Genomic DNA, 15,918 nt, shown 5'->3' on the forward strand with positions numbered 1-15,918 from the left:
CCTCAAGGCTTTGGCCCTCTGAATTGATAAGTGTCTTTTGGAAGATCAACCGCCAGAGCCCCCGTTCCATTTCCAGAACTATTTCAGGCTACAGGACTCTCATCAGCAACATCTCCAGAACCCATACAATTAGTGACAACTCCCTTAACTCCCACCCCCAAACATATTGGTGGAGAACCAACTTGTTCTTGCACTTATTATGGAACACCCACGCATCAGATGCCCACTGTGCCTAGGAAAATGGCACCACCAGGAAGAGACAAGTGGCCTTCTAACTGGTAAGCTCCTCCAGCCCCTCCTTCAAGCACCATAGACCAATTCACTCTCTCGGTCCTTCTACAGCATGGCTTCATTCAACCATCCTAGGGTTCTTCTTTGTCAAGAAGTAGTTGCGGTCTTTGTCCCTGCCTGGAGTACTGTGGACTCAACAAAATCACTACCAAGAGTTGCTACCCTCTTCCCTTGATAGATAGCACATTCAAGGCACTCTGCAGGGCCCAGATCCTCAACAAACAGTACAAATTGATCGACATCCACCAGGAGGCATGAGTGGACAACAGTATTCATAACACCCACTGGTCAACTACGAATACTTGATGATGCTTTTGGACTTTCCAACAGTCCAGCCATTTTCCAAGCCTTCATCAAAAAGATCCTCTGAGATATCCCACACAGGTATTTGTTCAGCTACATTGATGACATCGTCATCTTCTCCAGGGACACTGAAGACCATGTCTGTCACATCTGTTCAGTTTTTCAAGGTTTCCTCAAAAATACCTGTACTGCAAGTTGGAAAAATGCCAGTTCCACACCCCAGTCATTTCCTTCATGTGTTACATCCTTTCACCCCCCAAGGCATAACCATGGTCACAGAGAAAGTGCATGCTATTGTTGAATGGCCCTGACTACACTCCCTCAAACAGATACAGCACTTCCTAGACTTCTCCAACTCAGTGACCACTGTTTCATCAGGAACTACAGCCACATCGCTGCTCCTCTCACTTTCCTCACCAAGCCACCTACATCATGGAAAATTTGGTCTGCTGCCGCGGACCAAGCTTTCCAGGAGCTCCAAAGGCACCGCCACCACTGCATTCTTAGCCATCCAAACCCCTCTGGACCTTTTGTGGTAGAGCTGGATGCACTTGGCAAGGGCATCATGGCCATCCTCGCTCAATGAGGACCTGTCGCATCTGTCAGTTGCACCTTCTTGGGCAAGTTCAACTCTATACAGTGCCATTATGGAGTAGAGGACAGGAAACTATTCTCCATCAAATGGGCCTTGGAGGAATGAAGACATTCATTCTGGACTGACCACAAGAACCTTAACAAACCCTCCAACTCAACCCACATCAGACTCACTTGGCTCTCTTCTTTGATTGATTCACCTGCACTGTTTCCCCCAGCACATTGCATTGGACTGGGGCCCACAATTCATCTCCTGCTTCTGGGTAGCCTTCTGCTCCCTCCTCTACACCTCTGTGAGTTTGTCCTCTAGCTATCATCTGCAGACCAATGGACAGTCAGAAGGAGCCAACCAACAAGTGAAGAAGTTTCTGCAATGCTTTGCAGATGGATGACGTATTTGCTCTGGGCTGAGCTGTCCCACAATCTACACACCTCCTCTGTCATGGTTATGTTACCCTTTGAAGTGCTCCATCGGTTACTAATCCCCGTTGTTCCCTGCAGAGGAGCCAGTGGTGGAGGTCCTGCCCACCAGGGCCCTGGTTCGCTGCTGCCGGTATGCTTGGAAGAATGCACGGAGAGCCATCTTAGCTGCCAACCACACCTCTGCCACCAGGCCATCTGCCAGTAGCACACAGCCAGACTGCTCCAGGGAAAATATCTGGCTGTCTACTCGAGATCTGCCCCTGCACACAGACTCCTGCAAGCTCTTGCTCCAGTTCATTGGTCCCTTCAAAATTACCCACTCCATCAATCCAGTCACTTATCATCTCCAGCTGCCATCATCCCTGAGGTTCTTATCTTGCTTCCATGTGTCCTGCCTCAAGCCCATTGTCAACTCACCTGAGCCTGCACCTCCAGAGTCAAGGATGGTGGGAGATGGTCCAGTGTATACAATTCACCAGTTGATAGAGTCACGTGGTTGTGGATGGGGGGGTGCAGTACCTGGTCGACTGGGAAGGGTATGGCCTGGAGGAGAGGTCTTGGGTGCCATCCAGTTTCACTTTAAATCCATCGCTCTTCAGGAAGTTCCACAGGATCCATTCCAGGCCGTTTGCATCTCCCTGTCACCACCCAACTAATATGAGTCACCTGCCATTGGTTTCCAGCTCATCACCTGCAGCCAATTTAAACCCAGCACTCATCCACAATTTTTGCTCACTCATTCGAACCAGGCAGCCTCAACCAGTTGCTCAGAACCTTCAGTTACCTTGTTGCCTTGTCATGTTAACTAATTGTTCTCTCCTGTTTTCCGGCACCTCGTAGCTTATTATTTTGGAGTTGATTATAAAAGTTAAATTGTCTCCACTGCTCTACATTTTGGGCAAGCCTCTTCAACATTTCTTTACAGTACAATCCTATTGAAGATTTGGTCCTTCCCTAAAGAGACAACTTACTCCAGCCAGAGCTCAAGTCAGGCCATCAATTTACCCAGCAAGGTTAGACAAGCACAAGTAAAAACGTTGGCCTGTTTCTAAACAGCCTCAGTTTAATCCCTAAGGACTGAAAAATAAAAGGGGCTGAAATAAATACCTTTATCATGGGACCTGGACTGTACTGGAAGATTAGAATAGAGCCATACAGATTCCTTAGATCTTTTCGGCTTCTCTACGAAGAATAGTGGAGACGGTAAACTAATAAAGACAAGGTCACAGACCACCAAGGACTAAGGTTGACTTAAAACCAGTCATTGTTTGCTCAAGCTAAGAAAATAGCTCAGTGTACCTGATCAGACACATAGAATGGAAATGACTGTGATTTCCACTACCTGCTTTTATAGTCCACCTGCTTTAAAGGCAGGATGAAACTTTAAAGCATTCCAGAAATTAGATATTCCTTTGAATAGTCCTTTTTAGAAACTATTTGCATGCTGGGATTTGCTGCAGAATTTCATTCCTTGACCTTGGCTTCATCCCAACACCAGCCTGGAAATAAATAATTACCTTGGTAGACACTTTGCAAGTTCTGCATTATTTTCAGTGTTATCATTTTTCAGCCAACTAAACAATCAATTCCTAACTAGCAAATTCATTTACTGAGTGCCTGTCTGGGAATTCAAATTTAGCAACTTTTGGAAGAGTTTGTTAAACACAAACATGTTAATTGACACTGATCTGCATCCTAACACGTTTGATACTACTCAGGGGGCCTGTATTGCCATTAGCTGCACATAACTACAATACTAGATAAAATAACTGTTCCTAGAATGAATAACCAATGACAGAAATATTATCTACGCTTTATCATGCTGTCTTTTTATTATCAATAGGAGTTGGTTAACTAAATAAAACCAGGAAAAGCTACAAATCTTGCAAGAAAGTTCCTTCTCAATTAGTTGAAGTAATGATAGCTGAATTGATGATTTTATTAAGGAAGTCCTCAATCTCCCAAGATAGGTTTCAATTTAAACCCCCAATATTCAAAGATTTAAGTAAGAATGACATATAAATCAATAGATACTTTTGATTATTAGCTAAAATTAATACCACTGTAATAATCAAAACAATTTAAAAATTTTGTATGCTGACTATTATAAAGGTTTTACAATTTAATTTGACAAATAAAAAGATGGGCATCTCACTGTCTGACAAATTTAATTCATAATTTAAGATTTCTTATGACAAGGGTATCCTGTCAACCAGACTCCATCTCTGAGCCAAAAGGATAAAGGAGTTCATGTACGGAGAATAGTATCAGTCAGCAGCTGTGGGTTTATGTAGGATAAACTATCCAGGGTTCACACTTATAGTATTGGGTGTGAGGAATGCACAAGCAAGTGTGAAGGCAGGTACATTAGGGACATTTAAGAGACTCTCAATTAGGCACATGGATGGAAGAATAAATGAAGTTTATGGAGGAGGGGAGGGAAGGGTTAGATTGATCTTAGGGTAGATTGAAAGTTCGGCACAACATCGTGGGCCAAAGGTGTAATGAGCTATACTATACTATGTTCTATAATACCTACATGCCTTGGCTATACTGCACTTGTGTGAAAAGTAACTGAAGAAAGGATTAGAATGTCAAAGATATTGTATAAACCTATAGTTTTTATGAGTCTAGGGGCAGGTAACTCTACTTTTTAAAAAATTGTTCTTCAATTTTTTTCAGAACTCTGCCAAGTTTTTCTGTCTGGTCTCAGGGTCCAGATTAGCACCTTAAATTTTGTCAACCGTATCCTGAAGTGAATAAAATGACCACAATATTCTATCAGTTTCATTTCATGACCTACAGTATATAAAGTATACAATTCCTTTATAAAGTAAGCTTTAGCAGTTTCACTTCCCTTTCCAAGATTTATGCACCGTGCTTCCACTACTTTCTAAAGGTCTACCAACTGATATCTTTCCTAAGTAAATTACAAAAAAATTATTAAAAATTAAAGGCACAGAGTCAACTTTCTTCTTAGTACAAGGAAATACTGTATTTCTGCTGAGCTATTCAGCAAGGTATCAAAACTGGTAGTAATCACAAAATTAACTTCTTCAACAGCAAATGTAGAACTAAGTATTTTCACAGAAGCTTATTACATTGTCTAGCATGATCACCAAATTCAAACATTTTCAATACAACTTGATACTTAAAAATTTTTAATAATAGAAATTGGCAGACACTCACATGTAAATTGCAACGAAGTATGAAATGGCATTGATAGGCAATTTAAAAACATTGTGCTGCACAAATACCACAAATCAGCCAAGAGCATACAACTCAATCCATGATAAGTGGAAAATATACTTTTCTCTTCAAATGTTCATTTCAGTTTCAAGTAGCAATAATTAGATTTTCTCCTGAAGTTCTACATTTTTTTTTATAGAATGGAGTTTTCAGCTTGATGAATGTTTAAATGCCGGTATCTCTTTTGGTGGAGGTGTGTTCCAAACAGCTACCAGGATACTCTATTTTATTACATCTTTCTGTCTAATATAATACAATTTTGTCCCACTAATACATCCAAGTTTAGGTTTCTTAAAATATGTTAAAAAATTAGGAAGGAGAAATGATTTATGCAGAATAATTAAACAAATGTCATAATAATGTAATAAGTCAAAAAAAAATTTACTTAGTGCAAAAGTGACAGTGACAAACTCGAGAGTAAGCTTTAGAAAGCACTTTCCTTTGTTGGCTTGAGCCACGTGGACCAGCATAGTTTAGAGCTGAATAGGTCCTTTCAACTGCACATCCCAAGTCTACCAGTTCCCATATACCCCTATGTATTTGCTGAATGTCACATATATTTCTTTCTTCCTTCCCTGCAGGTTTGTTTGGCAAGCTGAGTTGCGATACTTAGTGGGAGCTTGTTACCTGCTGCTCCGGTATAGGGGCTGTGGTTTCAGCTGAATGCACTTGAGTGCTGTAACTCAGCACCAGGCCTGTGCCAGGTGTCAGGGGACAGCAGACATGAAACAGGTAGATTCTCCCAACCTTTGTTCTTCTATTGCTCGTCTCAAACAGCCAGTATTTTCCCATGAATGCAAAGTAAATTTCTTCTTCAAAGTACCTGCTGTCAGAAACTAACACATAGACAAGTTGCATCAAATAACAGTTTAAGAATCCGAAGAATCTAGATTAAGTAAATTGAGCTAGATTACATAAATCTACTATTTCTTTTGTTGAAAAATATGTGCATCTCAGGTGTAATACCCTGATAAAGTATTTTTGTTACATGTTAGTAAACAGCAAATATACTGGGCGGTTAGCAACATTCATGAGTAATATCTTTTCACTTCTGGGACATGAGTTTTAAACCAAAAAAATAATAAAAGCAGGAATTATTTCTACTTCTGAGATTGTTACAGACATTTTTTTTTAGCAACAGATGTTTGTGAAGTCAGCTCTGACACAATTAACCACGTTGTGTATGTGCTGATGCAGGACTGCCAGGCACACCAAATTAAGCAGCATTGTAAATAATGCTTGCACACTTATTTTCCATCCTCCCTGTGTTATGGACCATTGTCATAATTCTCGCATCACTAGAACTCTGGAGAATATTGCAATACTGTGTCTTGGTGATATATGTCCATTAGCAAATGCCACCAGACTCAAGGGCAGCTTCTTTCCTGCTATTAAATGGTCGCCTGGTATGACAAGATCTCTTGACCTCATATACAAAATGTTGGAGGAACTCAGCATCTATGGCGAGGAACGAACAGTTAAAGTTCCAAACGCAGGAATAGCTTTGCACTGCATCTTGGTGCATGTGACAAGAATAAACCAATTCAAATTACAAGATAACGAGAAAGAGCTCAGGAAGAGGAAAAGTTTTGTGTAAAAGAGGAAATTTTTCTTCTAACATTAAGATTATTTTTCATTCTCACTGCTTGGAAGATAGATGAGCAAAGCAGATTGAGCACTAATTACAATTGAAGATGAAGATAAGGCTATTTGTATTACAGGCAGGCTATGTGTGCCACTACACTTCCTGTTTAGGTGAACATTAACCTAATTCAGGCAGCTTAAATTTGCATAGCAGGTACTGAGTGTATTAGCACTCAGTGCAAAATTGACACCATTCCCTTTTCCCTGTAACCTTGAGTATCAATTTGATAAAAGTAAAGTTTAAAAATTTACAGGTGGAGGAGGTATGAAATAAAAACAAAAATAAAAAGCTGGAAACCCTTACATCAGGACAAAATAAGAGTTTCAGGTCCAATTTCTCTTATCATTCAAAATTAACGTCACCAAGGTGATATAGTTACAGAAGGTATCCAAGAACTTCTAGGAACTTAAAAAAATATATCGATATATGTGTAATGCTAACTATTCAATGACCACTTCATTAGGTCTTTTACTCCTGTAGCCCATTTATTTCAAGGTTCAATACATTGTGCATTCAGAGATGCTCTTCTGCACGTCACTGTTCTAGTATATGATTATTTGAATACCTTCATTTTCCTGTCAGCTTGAACTAGTCTGTCCCTTCTCCTCTGAGCTCTCTCATTGACAAGATATTCTTGCCCACAGAACTGCCACCCCACTGGATTTTTTTTTTGTTTCTTGCACTATTTTCTATAAACTTTAGAGACTGCTGTACGTGAAAATCCCAGGAGATCACCAATTTCTGAGGTAATCAAACAGCCCAACAATCACTTCTTGGTCAAAGTCATTTAGATTATATTTCTTTCCCATTCTGATGTTTGGACTGAACAACTACTGAACCCCTTGACCATGTCTGTATCCTATGCATTGAGTTGTTGACATGATTGGCTGATTATTTGAAGTAGTTTATTGGCTGATTGTTCGAAGCAGCAAATGAGAGAGCAATACCTTGCAGTATGGGAGCCCTTTGAAAGCTGCAAGCTTTATTGAGAGTGAGTCTTAATTGAGCCAGTAGAAATAAAGGAGGTTTAAGTGGAGCGGCCATCGTTGGAGTGGGGCAGTGTTAGAGTAGTCTGGCTTTGGCACAACAGTCTCAGGTGAGAACAGGCTTGGGAAAGCATAGGCAGAGGTTCTAAATTAGTTTCTAGTAAGTTTTTTTTCTGTTAGTGCATAGCTAGTGCACTGATTATGGGTCCAGAGTGAGTGGTATGTTTCTTGTGTGAACTTTGGGAACCTCCAGTCTCGCTGATAACTATGTCTGCATGAGGTACATCAAGCTGTAACTCCTTAGAGACTGTGTTCAGGAACTGGAACTGCAGCTTGATAGCTTTCAGCTCATATGGGAAACTGAGGTGGTAGATTGGAGCAATGGGGAGGTAGACAGTTGCAGGTGTTGGTGTGACTGTCAGATGAGGGAAAGGGACTAGACAGCCAGTGCAGAGTACTTCTGTGACCATTCCCCTCAGTATACCACTTCGGATACGGTTTGGAAGCAGGACAAGCTACAAGAGAAAAGCCACAATGAACAGGTCTCTGGCACTGTGTCTGACTCTGTGGCTCAGAAGGGAAAAGAGGCAAAGGGGGGTGCAGTAGTGATAGGGGATTCCACGGTTAGGAGACTCTGTGGACATGATAAAGATGCCCAGATGGTATTTTGCCCCTCAGGTGCCAGGGTCAGGGTTGTCTTGAACTAGGTCCACAGCATTCTAAAGGAAGAGGTCGAACAGCCAGAAGTTGTGGCACAGATTGGTACCAATGACATTGGTAGGAAATGCGAGGAGGTCCTGAAGAGAGAATATAGTAAGTTAGATAGAAAGCTGAAAAACAGAATCTGCAGGACAGTAATCTCCAGATTGCTGTGTGTGCCACACACCAGTGAAGGTTAGAATAGGATGACTTTTTTCGGAAAAATACGTAGCTGAGGAATTGGTGCAGGGGGCAGGGTTTCAGGCTTCTGGATCACTGGGGTCTCTTCAGTAGAAGATATGACCTGTACAAAAAGAATAGGTTACACCTGAATCCAAGGGGGCCAATATCCTTGCGGGCAGGTTTACTAGAGCTGTTGGGGAGGGTTTATACTAATTTGGCAGGGGGTTGAGAACTGGAATGATGGAGCTTAGAAAAATAGAGGGCTATGGGTAAGCCTAGGTAGTACTAAGTTAAGGATATGTTTGGCACAGCTTTGTGGGCCAAAGGGCCTGTATTGTGCTGTAGGTTTTCTTTTCATCTATGGCTGAGGATGAGGTAGCTGGTATACAAGTCGATGCAGTGTGTAGTGAAACTGTGAGCAAGGAAAGGCAGATGGTAGGGCAAAATTACGAACAGTAGAATAAGTTGAAGTACAACATGTGGGCAAAATCAAAAATGGTGATGAATATAGGACTGAAGGTATTATATTTGAATGCATGCAATATAAGGAAGAGAGATTGATAGGTACGACATTGTAGGCATCACTAAATTGTGACTGAAAGATCATAGTTGGAAGCTTAATATTGTACTGGAATGACATGCAGGTTGGCAGAGGGGGTGGCTTGTTTTATTAAAAAAAGGAATCAAATTCTTAGGAGGTGACAAAGGATCAGAAGATATAGAATCCTTCTGGATAGAGTTAAGAAACTGCAAGGGTGAAAAGACCACGATGGGAGTTGTATTTGGGTCTTCAAATAATAGCCAGGATATGGGAAATAAATTAAAATGGGACATAGAAAAGGCATGTAAAAAGGGCAATGTTATGATTGTCATGAGGGATTTCAACATGCAAGTAAATTGAGAAAATTAGGTTGGTGCTGGATCACAAGAGGGGGAGTTTGTAGAATGCCTACGAGATGGCTTTTTAGAGCAGCTTGTGATTGAGTTCAACAGGGGAAAGGCAATTCTGGATTGAATGTTGTATAATGTACAAAATTTGATTAGGGAACTTAAAATGAAGAAACACTTCCAAGGCAGTGAACATAATATGATAGAATTCACACTGCAGTTTGAGAGGGAGAAGCTAAAGTCAGATGTAAGAGTATTGCAGATAATCGTGGCTAACAAGGGACGTCAAAGTCAACACAAAATCAAAGGAGAGGGCATACAATAATGCAAAATTAGTCAGAAGTTAGAGGTTTGGGAAACTTTTAAAAGCCAATAGAACATGAGAAATAAGAATGGAAGTAGGCCCCCTGGCCTGTTGAGTATGCTCTGCCATACAATAAGCTCATGGCTGATCTGGCCATGGACTCATCGCCACCTACCTGCCTTTTCCCCATAAACCTTAATTCCTGACTATGCAAAAATCTATCCAACCTTGACTTAAATATATTTACTGAGGTATCCTCCACTGCTTCATTTGGGCAGAGAATGATACAGATTCACCACTCTTTGGGAAAAACAGTTCCTCCTCATCTACGTCCTAAATTTACTCCCCCAAATCTTGAGGCTATGTCCCCTAGTTCTAGTCTCACCTACCAGTGGAAGCAACTTTCCTGCCTCTATCTTATATATCCCTCTCATAATTTTATATGTTTCTATAAGATCTTCTCTCATCCTTCTGAATTCCAGCCAGTACTGTACAGTCCCAGGGAACTCAATCTCTCCTCATAGTCTGAACCCCTCATCTCTGGAATCAACCTGGTAAACTTCCTCTGCACCACCTCCAAAGGTGCATATCCTTTCTCAATTAAGGAGACCAGAACTGTATGCAGTACTCCAGATGTGGCCTCACCAGTACCAGAAGTCAACGAAAAAGCCATAAGGAGAGAAAAGATGAAATATGAAGGTAATCTGGCTAATAATATACAAACATTTGTAAAAGAGGATACCAAAAATGTTTTTACAAATATACAAAGTGTAAAATAGAGGTGAGAATAGAGGTTTCTTTTCATGTTACATGTGAATGATTTGAATGATGGAATTGATTGTTTTGTGGCAAAGTTTGTGGATGGTATGAAGATAGGTGGAGGAGGTATGTTGTGTTGATGAAGCGGGGAGTCTGCGGAAGTACTTAGGCAGATTGGGAGAATGGGCAAAGAAGTGGCAGATGGAATATAGTCTAGGGAAGTGTATGGTCATGCACTTTGGTAGAAGGATTAAAGGCATAGTTTATTTCCTAAATGGGGAGAAAATTCAAAAATCAGAAGTGCAAAGGGACTTAGGAGTCCTTTTGCCGGATTCCCAAAAGGTTAACTACAGGTTGAGTTGGTGGTAAGAAAGGCAAATGCAATGTTAGCATTCATTTCTAGAGGACTAGAATATAAGAGCGAGAATGTAATGCTGAGGCTTTATAAGGCATTGGTCAGATCACACCTTACCTAAGATGTGCTGGCATTGGAGAGGGTCCAGAGGGTGTTCACCAGAATAATTCCGAGAATGAAAGGGTTAACATATCAAGAGTGTTTGAGGGCTCTGGGCCTATACTCACTAGGGTTTAAAATAATGGGGAGGGGATCTCATTGAAACCTTTTGAGTATTGAAAGGTCTGTATACAGTGGATATAAATATGAAATCAGGAAGTCTTGACTGCTTCTGTTATAATAAATTGGCTTGGAAAGAGATAAATAGCGGTTCCAAGTGACTGGCAGTCAGACATCTGAATTATCTTTGATAAAGGAAGTTTAGAGATTTGGCAACACTTAAAACAAAAAAGCTTTTTATCTATGTTGCATTAAATCAGGCAAAACAGGTATAATTTACAGCTATGGAAAACTGGTTATGCTTGGTGAAAGGACTGGAGATCATGGACTAGTGGTGTTTCTCATCCGTCTGTCATTGTAGAGTTTGGTAAAACAATTGTTGGAATTTTAATTTAAACTTCATATAAATAAATAAAAATAAATAAATAAATAAATGTAATCAAATATGTAGTGCAAAGAAGAAAAAAAGTGAGGTGTTGTACGTGGGTTCATTGTCCTTTCAGAAATCTGATGGTGATGGGGAAGAAGCTGTTCCTAAAATGTTGAGTGTATGTCTTCAGGCTCCTGTACCTCCTCCTTGATAATAGCAATGAGAAGAGGGCACGTCATGGGTGACTGGGTCCTTGATAATGCATGCTGCCTTTTTGAGTAATCGCCCTTTGAAGGTGTCCTCGCTGCTGGAGAGGCCAATGCCTATGATGGAGTTGGCAGACTTTACGACTTTCTGCAGCGGCCCTCCATACCAGACTGTGATGTAACCAGTTAGAAATCTCGCCACGCTACATTTGTAGATACTCTCAAGATTCTTCGGTGACGTACCAATTCTCCTCAAACTCCTAATGAAGTGTAGCCGCTGCCGTGCCTTCTTTGTAATTGCATCAATATTTTGGGTTCATGATAGATATTCAGAGATGTTGACATCAAGGAAGTTGAAACTGCTCACCCTTTCAACAGCTAATTCCTCGATGAGGATGCCGTGTGTTCCCTTGACATCCCCTTCCTGAAGTCCACAATCAGTTTTTGGTCTTACTGACGTTGAGTGCAAGGATGTTGTTTTGACACAACTCAACTAGCTGAACTACCTTGCTCCTGTATGCCTCCTCGTCACCATCTGAAATAGCGCCAACAATAGTTGTGTCATCGGCAAATTTATGGATGGCGTTTGAGCTGTGCCTAGCCACATAATCCTGGGTGTAGAAAGAGTAGAGCAGTGGGCTAAACATGCACCCTTGAGGTGTGCCAGTGTTAATTGATCAACATCCTTATCTATATATGACTAAAACTCTCATGCTCTGTCTGCTTGTGACCTCCAATTAGCGCAAATAGTGCATTACAGCGGCACTTTTTTTGGCTAAATTGAATTAAAATGCACTAACTTAAAGAATGCAGGCAAAGTTCAAGGTTATATATTCGTATAACATTGCTCATTTGCCAAAAATCAACAGGCTCCCTTTTAACCCGAGAGCCGATCGGCCATCATGGAAATAGGGATGCGCAGCCCGACGCATGCACACGGCCAGCCTCAGCAGCCACACCTACCGGAGCAAAAGGGCAGGCAGCTCTATTTCGAGGGGTCACATTCTGCTCATCACCATCAGCATGTGCAGGATTGGGACAGATCTAACTGCCACCCATCAATAACAGATAATTAAATCTTATTGTAATGACATACTTCAAGACACCCATAAAACCCTTTGCTGCAGTCAAAGGACAGCGGTGACTATATCACGTCCATTTAGGAGAGTGCCAACCACATCATCAAGAATAAGCAGCACCTTTTGGTGTTAGTGCTTCTTATCTTCTATCCAGCATTAGGGTAAAAAAAAGGTCAGCCTCATTATGCCACGTGGAAAGGGAAGGGGGACATTATGGTCAAGAGATGATGCCAAACATCGTCGGGAAGTGGCAAGGAGAGGGAGACAACAAGAATCGAATGAGGCCAGGGCCGCACGACTGTGGGAGCAAAGAGTCAGGACAAAAAAAGATGAGAGAAGAAGAGACAGAGGAGGAGATGCATGCACGTCTCCAGGATCAGAGACAAACAACAAACAGCAGAAAAGACAAAGAGACGGCAGATGAAAAGACTGTACGTCTCCAGAATGACAACGAGAGGCACAATTGTGGCAGATTAACCAGAAATGATGCCATCAAAAGTGTCTTTCGTTAAATGAGGAGCAGCTATATTTGCTTTGCTATGCGTCGTACTTCTTTAATAAACTGAGGTTTTCTACTTCAGTTTCCAAAGCAAAGCGATACCAATAGCATTCAGGAAAATACAATGTTCATTCTGGTCACATCAGACTGCACTACCCTTCTCTCAAAGGGTACCCCAAGGGGTCACCCCGTTGTCTAGTTCTAACTAAAATTGCATTTTAAATTATATATTGTCAAAAAGCAAATCAATGTCAATGTGAAGTTAGATAAAAATAATAGTCAATGTCAATAATTAATTAAATTCAAAATGAATTAAAAAGCTGTTAAAATAATCTTCGCTTCAAGTAAAATAGCACTTCAAATAAAAGTTGTTAAGACATGGGATAACAACAGGATATTCTCTGAGCAAACATTGCAAGTTCTACTTTCTCCACAGAAAACAGCAAAGCTCATGTTTATTGACAGAGAATTTGCTGTCCTTACAGGAACCCAGACTGTGGTGTACTCCAGCAGGACAAAGAAGACAATGATGATTTCTACTTGCTGTCAACAATCTCAGCCTGTTGTGCTACTAGAGATGTTAGTTCAATATTTACTGGAACTTGTGCATTAACTGGACAGGATCAACATCTCCTGTAACTTTCTTTGGGGAAAAAATCCAAGGACAAAATTTCCAAGTTACTTATCTAAAACAGTAAAACAAATACGTATTGTTCCACAGACTGTTATTATTGATTAGAAATGTCATATTAATGCAATATACATTGCATTAAACCTTGAAACTACAATGCTTCTCTAAAACAGACAAAATATGTACATTTATATTGCTAATTACTATAAGTCAATGAAATAAACACAGAATGTAACTCTAAATGCAAAACAACTAAAACCATTCTCAGTTATCCTTTGGGTAAATGTGTAATCCTTGTTAAAAAATCTTGTAAAAATAAATAGTGATGCTTATTTCTGGTCCTTGTATCAGACTTTTTTAGTATTTTTAATTCACATCAATCATTTTAAGAAAATTTTTGGAAAAGCAAGAGCTTTGGGTGGTCTCAAGGTCTATGCAATTGGTTATTCAGGTCATTCTAAGATCATGAATAAGCTAAAAATTGTGATCTTGCTTTTTTTTATTTCCATGCCAAAATAATGCTATGACTGCTGCAAGATGGATTAGTGCATATTTAGGTGCAAAATCACACATAATCTATTAATGTTTCACAATGCAACAAAATTCACTGTAAACTGTAACACTGCATTTGCATCTTTAGAATAAAAATCAAGGAACAATTAGTCTGATAGCTATTTCATTGTATGGTCAAAATATAGTTTGAAGAATTTCCATCTATTCTTCATTAGGCAACACAAAATCCTCACATGGTATCTTTTTTTTTTGGCAACAGTAAGCTGTCTTTGATACTGTTACACATGGAGCCACTACGACATCTTTGTGCTTCAAGATTTGTATTTCTGAAAAATAATTTCCTATAGTTTGTTTTACCTATTTTTCAAAGGTCTGGAAATTATTTTGATCAATAAACCATATTTATGTTCACTTTAAATCAGTTCAATCCACAGCCCACATCATAAATATATTTCAGTTTAAACATTATGCACGGGGCAATGGCAATCACAACTGAATCAACAATAAAAAAAATCTTCTTTTGAGTAATATCACAAGACTTCTTACAATTTGGTTATTTGCAACCCTTGAAACATAAAACCTTTTGTCTATGCCTCAGCTTAGAATGAGCAGAGATCTGTCATATGCCCTGTTTAAGTAGATCAGGAACTCTGTTGCTACATTTTCATCCTGGTAACCAAGGTCTTTGTGCACTGTTTACCCAAAGGATGATCTGTTGAGGCCAAACTCACCTGCTAACCTCAAAGAGTCATGAATATTCTCATAATACTCAGAGATTGTAACCCATAAACTCTTTTAGCAAAAAGCTGCTTCACTGAAGAGCTGTTCAAGTCCCATTCATCCACAGTATTCATCTCCACATGAAGAGAAACCTCAAACACAAGCATTCCCTTCATGTTTCTTCTTCACTTCTAATCTATTGACATGTTTTCTTCAGATGTGGATTACAGGTCCAATAAAATTCCCACTATCTCTTTCTGTCCTTGACTAAAGTTAAAGCTACTGCCAAGTCTGTATAAATATCTGATGCTGAGAAGAAAGCAGATTACATTGGAACCAGAGTTAGAGTTCCTTAAGTTGTATTTTAATCAATAAAACTGTAAAACATACATCATCATCTCCGAACATTTTCAGTATGGTCATATATAAAGCCAAAGTACAGTGTAAAAACGATGTTGCACATGTCATTTTGAACAGAATTGTTAATTATTTTTTAGTAAGTCAGCGATTATACTGCAAATTAATGATTTTTTTGTGATACGTCATCCCTGAATTTCATTAACTGATATTCTGGATAGCAGCAAATTCTGCATTATCACATTGCATTCAACTTTGGACTCAAGTGAACAGGTCATGGCAAGCTTAGTGAGACCAATAATGCTACTGCCCTTGTAACTTATCTGATTCTGAATAGATTAATTATCCATTTAACTACCTTATATAAACAATTCTTTCAATGGACAGATTACCAAACTTACCTGCTTTTAGAACTTTTAATATCTACTACAGAAAGGACCCGAAAAAGTATGATTTCTTTCTCAGTATTCCCATATTTAATATGAACGATCAAGCCTCTGGAGAAGCAAAGCAACATTACAAGGCCCAAATTGTGACCAACTGTTCCAAAAAAAGAACCCAAACGGTTTAGAGAAAGATGTAGCTACAACTATATTCTTACGGTAAACATTTAATGCAGTAATATTCTTGAGAAATTCTGTGGAA

Source organism: Mobula birostris, chromosome 4, assembly GCF_030028105.1.
Source record: "Mobula birostris isolate sMobBir1 chromosome 4, sMobBir1.hap1, whole genome shotgun sequence".
NCBI lineage: Eukaryota > Metazoa > Chordata > Chondrichthyes > Myliobatiformes > Myliobatidae > Mobula > Mobula birostris.